We start from the raw sequence: 10024 nt of genomic DNA on the forward strand, positions 1-10024 counted from the left end.
CCGGGATTTCACTTCCACCCCAGGACATGATTCATACAATACACCATATCATAGTCAACATCCTGTGCCTCAAGGTCAGCTGGCCAGAACAAATCTGATGAACACAATGAACAGCAGCGTGAGTGCCGTCTGGGACAGTCCTGCACGACCCTCAGGTCCCTCCACCAGGGGGCACTATAGTTCGCTCGGCAGTGGACAAGAAAACCGGAGCACAAGTCAATTAAACAATATGGGCAGATAGCAAGAGAGATCCTACTGACCCCCCTCCTGGAGATCATAACCCACAAATTTCTCGCAAAACTATTGTCCGGGTGACTACAAAAGATGCCACAGACGGGAGGCTTCCTTCTGCACCTGACCCAGGTAGGTCTTCACTGATGTAGGTAGAGGTTGGGGGGGGGGATACAGTATAGAGCCTTAAGTATGTTTTCATTGATATTGAATAAGAAGTAAAATGAAGTATAGAGGTACATGTATTGACAATAAATTATGGTAGGATACAGTATAGAAGTGTAACAATAAGATTTAACTGACATTTAGTAGGAGGGAGGATATATACAGTATAGTGATATTACCACAAGTTTTCATTAACATGAGTTAGAGGATACTGTAAAGTATATAGATATGACAATTCTCCATTGACATTAATGCCCTGTTCACACGGAGAGTTTAATTCGAATTAAACGTAAAGCTACTGCAAATTAGCTTCGCTTAGCATTCACACAGAGAATTTGATGCAAATTACTTTAATTCGAATTAATTTACTGTGCATCAAACTACTTCGCATTAACTCCTTGTGAATGCTTAGCGAAGCTAATTCCAATTAAATTTTGACGCATGCATAAGGCCAGAATCAAGTCACAGGACACGTGTTGGTGGTTATATATACCAGGTATCCGTGCTATATTCGGGTCAAAAATCAAAGAAAAGTTTGTTAATCACTAAATGTATACCTGTAGCCACTATTATTATTTTATCAGATGGATGGCTCGATCTGCAAACATGACGTTATTTACAAATGACATCATAATACCCTTACTGAATAGCCATTTGTAGAAATAATATTCTAATTCGCATTAGTTTACTTCGCTTTAGCTGTAGTGTGAACACAATTTAATTTGCATTATTTTAATATGCATAAGTTTACTTCGCATTAATTTACTATGAATTAAACTCGTCGTGTGAACAGGGCATAAGTTAAAGGGAAATTGTATAGAATTATTTTGGTACCAAAAGAACTTTAACTCAGGACCTATAAGTATCATTTGTCCTTTTATCCTCAATGGATAATACAAGTGCTAAATAATGTGATAAATACTATTATTTATTATTTTTTTTTTATAATATTTTTTAATAATATCTGTATATTTTGTTACATATTGAATGTTTTCTTGAGTGTGTAAACATATAGCATGCATATAAAGTTTTTTTGTCCTAGTCCTAATTATATGATGTCTGTTATTGTCTTGCAGCCCTTCAGGAGATATCCTTTAACGCGGCCCAGCAGATACGGGCTCATCCTGAGGAGGACCCGGCCTTCCTCTCCCCCTCCAAACCCGTCCGACCGGTCACGTCAAACGGCCTACGTACCATGTACGCCTCAGAAACACCAGAGAGGGAGAATGCTGCATTTTATTCCAATATTCAGCCTCCTGCAGTAATGGAGACACCAAAGACTTCAGTGATGCGTGATGCCCCTGTTAAAAGCCATGCAATACGTGACAAAGTGACAGTCAGTAGAGAAGAGGAGGAAATATAACCCATTCTGTGTGAAGTAGAAAATAGAACTGATTGCAGCTTTTATATGAAATTTTTAGTTTTTTAAAAAGATTAACTTTTTAAGAGCATTGTTTATATTGAATATTTTTAAATTATATTGGTCAAAGACCAGAAAAGCTACCAATTGTAGGGGGTCTGTTGTCTTTCTTTAAGATGTTTTACAAAACACTATTTATTCTGTAGAAGGATTTACAAGTTTAAATAATACAGTTGAACTCTGATACATGTATTTGAATTCCATGGATATGTTGATTCGAGTTGGAAGTCCCAACTTCTCCTTTGCTTTGTGTTTTAACCTTCATATCTCGAATCCTCCCATTCCTGGCCGGGTCCCTTTGTGTTCATGACAGCGAGGTTAACTGTTTATAATTCTCATCTTACATTGTAACTGTCCAGGAAAAGTTTGGAATCTTTCAGAATGCTGCTCTTGCTAGTTTTGGTCTGATTTTAATAAAACACGTTACAAGTAGACCAAAGCAAGTTTTTGGATAATTTGTTGTACTGTAAATTCCTTATTTTTCGCGAGTACTTTTTATCATGTACTGGCTCTTCAACGTCAAATTGCGGAATAATAATCTGCAAATGGACAGTTGATCAATAGATTTTAAATGGATTTCATCACCCTAAAAATAAAAGCGAGCAATATTATTTTGCGAGTGATGCTTCTTGCGAAATTACGCGGAAATTGATTCCTCGCATATAATTAGGAGTCGACAGTATATCAGATTTGGATTTTGATGCTCAATGTGCCATTGTTACTATGTATACAGCAAGTGAATATGTGGAGTCATTTTGTTTCTTCCACTGCTTTATAAAGATTTTGGTGAATGTACATGTACTTATCACCCTAGCATAAGTTCAGAAATGATTAGGGTACATACCTATTAGATTTGTAGACTTTCAGTACATTTGGTCCTCTCTTCTTCTTCAAGTCAAAACCAGTAGAGCTTTAGTCACATCATATACATCTAGATTCTTTCATTTTATGCATTTTACATATGTTTATAGTATACATCATATTTTATACTTTTTTTTTTATTTTAAAGAAATCTTAGCAGGCATTTGAGTATCAAGCAAAAAATAATATCCTTTGCCTAACCTTGTAGATTCTGCACATATGAAATATTCTTTACCAGGTGTTGAAATCGTAGAAATTTCTTGTCGAGTCAGACTTTGTAGTTGTAAATGCAATATACTCGTACATGTACAGTTTATGAAATATAAAATCAATGTTTGTTACATGTACACGCAGCTGTTGATCATTTAGAATTGATGCACCCTTCATTTTGTCACCGGATAGTCACATTTATATACTAAAAGTATATCACTGGCATAAAAAATATGTCCCATTCATGTATATGTATATTATTTCATATATTTGAGCATAAATTGGTAACTCATGTAATTATTTTAATTGAACCAATCATAATTAAGTCATACATTATTTCATAAATTGACCAAAATCAACAGCTAAAGCCAAATTCAGAATAGAGCATTTAGAGATACTTTGTGAAAATTCAAGTGATGTTGAATAAATGATGAATTATATGTAGAATTTATAATGCATTGAATTTTTGTTTTTAATATTTCAGGCATTGACATATTATTTTCTAGTGCATGTTTCAATTCTATAGAGATAAATATTGAGCCCTGTGATGCCCCATTCCTGGTTCCAGCTCCTAAGGTTGCTGTATACAGGACAAATTTTGCTCCTGTTTTATGAATACTTTTTTGGATCTCGTAACCAGCCTCTATAACCAGGCAGAGCGCATGCGCGCAACAAATTTACATCGAGTTCGGTAACCAAAACAGCAGAGATGCGGAAATTCGAGAGATAAATAACGAAAACTTAGTAGTGCTATTCTCAGATGCAGAAATTTACGCATAATTCAATAAATTTTTATTTAAAAAGCCAAAGAATTAATAAGTCAACTTTGCAATTAGTATTTATTTATTTATTTAATCTTTTATTCATTCATTTATTTCTGTTTATTTGTTTAATTAATTCATTTAATTCTAATAATCAATGAACTAGGTAACTTAATTATTTATTCATCAGGAAATTTATTTGTCTGTTTATTTATTTATACATTCTTTTCTTCATGAATTAATTATTCTAATGAGTAATTAATTCCTCTATTATTTATTAATTATTCTATTATTTAATTAATAAATTTATTGATTAATCTATAATTTATAAGTTAATTCATTTAGATTTTAATTTGTTTGTTTATTTGTTACTTACTTTATATTTTGCTTGATTGTTTATTTATTTATTTATTGGTTTCTTTATTTCTTTATTTATTTATTTATTTATTTACTTATTGGTTTCTTTATTTATTTATTTATTTATTTATTTATTTCTTTTATATATTTATTTATTTATTTATTTCTTTATTTCTTATATATTTATTTATATATTTATTTATCTATTTATCAATCTATTTATTATTTCTAATAATTGATTGATTTACTAATAAATAGATAATTAATTTATCATATTCATTCCTTTTTATTCTTTTTTTAAATTTATTAATGAATTTAATTATTTATTTATTCATTCATTCATTCATTCTTTAATTCATTCATTCCTACCTTTTCTGTTATAAACAAGTTCTGTTTATCTATTGCCAGGGTTTGTGTTCCCATCACAATGCTCTGTAATTTGTTCACCAGGGTCTGTATATACCCATCACCAGGGTCTGTATCATATATCAACAGGGTCTGTATACCCATCACCAAGGTCTATATACCCATCACCAGGGTCTGTATTATCTATCACCAGGGTCTATATACCAATCACCAGGGTTTATGTATCCATCACCAGGGTCTGTATTATCTATCACCAGGGTCTGTATACCCATCACCAGGGTCTGTATGCCTATCACCAGGGTCTGTATACCCATCACCAGGGTCTATATACCCATCACCAGGGTCTATATACCCATCACCAGGGTCTTTATTATCTATCACCTATACCCATCACCAGGGTCTGTATACCCATCACCAGGGTCTGTATACCCATCACCAGGGTTTGTATACCCAACACCAGGGTTTGTATACCCATCACCAGGGTCTGTATTATCTATCACCAGGGTCTGTATACCCATCACCAGGGTTTGTATACCCATCACCAGGGTCTGTATACCCATCACCAGGGTCTGTATACCCATCACCAAGGTCTATATACCCATCACCAGGGTCTGTATACCCATCACCAGGGTCTGTATTATCTATCACCAGGGTCTATATACCCATCACCAGGGTCTGTATTATCTATCACCAGGGTCTGTATACCCATCACCAGGGTTTGTAAACCCATCACCAGGGTCTGTATTATCTATCACCAGGGTTTGTTTACCCATCGCCAGGGTTTGTATACCCATCACCAGGGTTTGTATACCCATCACCAGGGTCTGTTTCATCTATCACCAGGGTCTGTATACCCATCACCAAGGTCTATATACCCATCACCAGGGTCTGTATACCCATCACCAGGGTCTGTATATCCATCACCAGGGTCTATATACCCATCACCAGGGTCTGTATTATCTATCACCAGGGTCTGTATACCCATCACCAGGGTCTGTATACCCATCACCAGGGTCTGTATACCCATCACCAGGGTCTGTATTATCTATCACCAGGGTCTGTATACCCATCACCAGTGTCTGTATTATTTATCACCAGGGTCTATATACCCATCACCAGGGTCTGTATTATCTATCACCAGGGTCTGTATACCCATCACCAGGGTCTGTATACCCATCACCAGGGTCTATATACCCATCACCAGGGTCTATATACCCATCACCAGGGTCTATATTATCTATCACCAGGGTCTGTATACCCATCACCAGGGTCTGTATTATCTATCACCAGGGTCTGTATACCCATCACCAGGGTCTGTATTATCTATCACCAGGGTCTGTATACCCATCACCAGGGTTTGTATACCCATCACCAGGGTCTGTATTATCTATCACCAGGGTCTGTATACCCATCACCAGGGTCTGTATACCCATCACCAGGGTTTGTATACCCATCACCAGGGTTTGTATACCCATCATCAGGGTCTGTATACCCATCACCAGGGTATACTTTATCTTTTACCAGACCATCTTTCACCAGGGTCTGCATACCCATCACCAGGGTTTGTATACCCATCACCAGGGTCTGTATTATCTATCACCAGGGTCTGTATACCCATCACCAGGGTCTATATACCCATCACCAGGGTTTGTATACCCATCACCAGGGTCTATATACCCATCACCAGGGTCTTTATACCCATCACCAGGGTCTGTATACCCATGTTTGTATACCCATCACCAGGGTCTGTATACCCATCACCAGGGTCTTTATACCCATCACTAGGGTCAATCACCAGGGTCTGTATTATCTATCACCAGGGTCTGTATACCCATCACCAATGTCTGTTATATCTATCACCAGGGTCTATATACCCATCACCAGGGTTTGTATACCCATCACCAGGGTCCATAATATCTATCACCAGGGTTTATATACCCATCACCAGGGTTTGTATACCCATCATCAGGGTCTATATTATCTATCACCAGGGTCTGTATACCCATCACCAGTGTCTGTATTATTTATCACCAGGGTCTATATACCCATCACCAGGGTCTGTATACCCATCACCAGGGTTCTGTATACCCATCACCAGGGTCTTAGTATACCCATCAAGGGTCTATGTTCACCTATGTATCAGCAGGGTCTGTATACCCATCACCAGGGTCTATTTGTCACCCATCACCAGGGTCTGTATATATCACCAGGGTCTTTAAACAAGTATCACCAGAGTCATTACCGCTATACCATCACCAAGGTTTGTATATCTATATCTAGGAGAAGTATTACCTGTCACGTACCAGGGTCTACATACTTATTACCAAGTTTCTGTATATTGATCACTTTTCTCTATATTAACCAATGGTGTATGTCTGTATTTGCAAGGGTTTGGTTTTTAATATAACCAAGAGTATGTGCATCACAGAGGGTTTGTCAAGGGTCTTAGTATCAACAAGGGTTATGTTTCTATGTATCACGCAGAATCTTTGTCACCAAGGGTCTATGTGTGTATATTACCAATGCCTTGTGTTTCACCAACGGTATGTGTATCACCAGGGGACTGTATCACCAAGGGTCTGTGTATTCACCAATGCTTGTCAATGTATCACAAGGGAAATTGTGAGGGTCTGTGTATCGCCAAGGGTCTGTTTATCTCATAGGGTCTTTGTATTACCAAGGGTCTATGTATAACCTAAGGTCAGTGTATTACTTTGGGTCTGTGTATCACCTAGGGTCTGTGTATCACCTTGGGTCTATGTATCACCTAGGGTCTGTGTATCACCTAGGGTCTATGTATCACTTTGGGTCTATGTATCACCCTGGGTATGTGTATCACCTAGGGTCTGTGTATCACATAGGGTCTGTGTATCACCAAGGGTCTATGTATCACCTAGGGTCTGTGTATCACCCTGGGTCTGTGTATCACCTAGGGTCTGTGTATCACCTAACGTCTTTGTATCAACAAGAATCTTTGTATCACCAAGTGTTTTCACCTAGGGTCTATGTATCACCTTGGGTCTGTGTATCACCTAGGGTCTTTGTATCACCTAGGGTCTGTGTATCACCTAGGGTCTGTGTATCACCTTGGGTCTCACTTGGGTCTGTGTATCACCTAGGGTCTGTGTATCACCTAGGGTCTGTGTATCACCTTGGGTCTGTGTATCACCTAGGGTCTGTGTATCACCAAGGGTCTATGTATCACCAAGGGTCTGTGTATCACCAAGGGTCTGTGTATCACCTTGGGTCTGTGTATCACCTAGGTTCTATGTATCACCAAGGGTCTATGTATCACCTTGGGTCTGTGTATCACCTTGTGTCTGTGTATCACCTAGGGTCTGTGTATCACCTAGGGTCTGTGTTTCAACAAGGGTCTATGTATCACCAAGGGTCTGTGTATCACCATGGGTTTGTGTACTTTTTGTCCATCAGCAATGATCATTAACCTATCAGAAGAGTGTGTATACTTATTACATAAGTCTGAAAAGCCGTATTAAGGATTTTCCCTCTTGCGGGGTCGAAGTACCTTATTTTCTTTAGGATGTCCAACATTTTTTGCATTATCAAAATGAAATCCAATTACTTTTAAGGATGTCTTTGGGTGTGTTCAGTTACAAGGTTAACATTTTGTAGAGAAGGCCTGATCGTATTGTATAATGAACTATAAAGATTGTCTTGAGATTAAAATTTCTTGATCTAAAGTTATTATTTTATGTTGTCATTATAGCATACTTTTTTTTATTTTGTAGTTGAATCCTGTTAAGGAGGAAGCAAAGGGCATTGAACTTTATATCGATAGACAAAGATTTTTATTTATGTGGAAATATTTTGACATTGAAAATTTCAGTCTTTATGTACCTTGATTCATCTATTTCATAAATGGAAAGAAATCATAAAGTTCCAACATGTTGTTCATTTGTTCCACAGAAAATCTGAACATATACATCTCTTCATAATTAATGAATAAAGTGTACAATGGTAGAAATCTTCATAAAAGTAGATCGACCAACACAAAGTTCAAATTTCATTTATGTTCGATATAGAGGTTCATGACAGTAGAATAAAGGTGCCAAAATAGATGCATTCTACAAACTCTACAAATTCTGAATAATGACATTTTGTCAAGCAGAAAACCAAAGTGTAATTTTGCTGCAGGGAAATGATATGCAGTGTCTGTAATTTTTGAATGGGATGCAGTCGTCTATGGCAAAGTTCATTTGTCAAATCTTTTCACATAAAGATGTAAAAGACCTGTCTCGATCATCAAGTGCAAAGCTTTGGCCAAGATTAAAGTTTTGTTAAGGTCAAATGTCAAGGTCAAAGATAAATTGGACTCCTAATAGTTTTGTCAGGGGCATTACACAGGTGAATTATGCTTTGATCAGGGCACTAGTAATTCTTAGCCGGTCTTGTAGCTGAAAGAACAATTGCTGGCTATTGTCAGCTTGTTTGAGACAGGAAAGGGTTGACACCGGTCACAATCGCATAATTAAAATTACGTATGAAATTTTTATCCTTACCCTTAACCGCTTTTGATTTATAATAAGTGTATGAAAAATTAAACATTATCATAAGATAAAAAATAAAGTATTCATAAACGGTTTGTAATAGATAATTCATCTGTTGAATACGAGAGTCCGATCTTCTGAAAAGTATAGGGGGTCGACCTTTCAATGAATATGTTTAAAAGTTAAATGATGCGTTTAGAAAACAGGGGGAAGGGGGCAACACCCCCCCCCCATGTTACGTGCCTTAATTGTCAATACGTTAGGTTCCTCTTAACATCTATGTGCAACATACACATAGATATTTCATGTTACTTTTTATAAATGCAGGTAAGGAGGTTTTTGTTATAAATATAACTTATGTATATACAAGTGAAATCTGAATTATAAAAATTTTATTTCCATCAAATGTTCCGTATATTCAACTATCATTCGAATAAAGTAAATGAGTAATCGACTAAGGTATGAATAAATATTTTGTTAATAAAATTTATCTCAATATATCCAAAAGAGGAATCAAAATACATCGATTCACATTAACAATGTAAAGATATTTCCACAATCCACATAAATAAACTCTTTGCCCATCGTTTTAAGTTAATTTGAATGTCCTTTGCATTCTCTTTAACAGACTGACACTACAAAATAAAAAGTAAATAAGATCAATATTAGAATCAAGAAATTTTAATCATAAGAAAATCAATATACATGTATTTCTTTATACAATTCGATCATTCCTTCTCTACAAGAGGTTAACTTTACTAAACACATCCATAGACCTTCTTAATATTGGATTTCATTTTAATAATGCAAATTATGTTAGACACCATACAGGCCTACAAAATAATGCAATAAAACCCTGCAAGAATAAAAATTTCCTTGATATGGCTATTCAGACATATGTAATAAACATGCACACTCTTATGATAGGTATTCAAACCCTGCTGATGGACAAAGGTGCACAGACCCTCGATAATACACAAACCCTTAGTGATACACATATCCTCGGTAATACAGACCCTTGGTGGCATACATACAGACCCTTAGTGATACAGATCCTTGTTGATAAAGACCCTAGGTGATACATAGACCCTTGATGATACATAAACCACCGGTGATACACAGACCCTATGTGATATATAGACCTT

At 36.4% G+C, this 10024-nt stretch overlaps 1 long non-coding RNA gene across 1 annotated transcript; it reads left to right on the forward strand.

Annotated features, from left to right (window-relative positions):
- The first annotated feature begins 190 nt into the window (after positions 1-190).
- Positions 191-2991, forward strand: LOC134264880 (uncharacterized). Its single transcript, XR_009991640.1, has 2 exons — positions 191-363; positions 1473-2991. It is a non-coding gene; the product is annotated as an uncharacterized LOC134264880 (long non-coding RNA).
- Positions 2992-10024: the final 7033 nt, after the last annotated feature.

Source organism: Saccostrea cucullata, unplaced genomic scaffold, assembly GCF_032062105.1.
Source record: "Saccostrea cucullata isolate Sc308-1 unplaced genomic scaffold, CSIRO_AGI_Scuc_v1 ctg9665, whole genome shotgun sequence".
In the NCBI taxonomy this organism is placed as follows: Eukaryota; Metazoa; Mollusca; class Bivalvia; order Ostreida; family Ostreidae; genus Saccostrea; species Saccostrea cuccullata.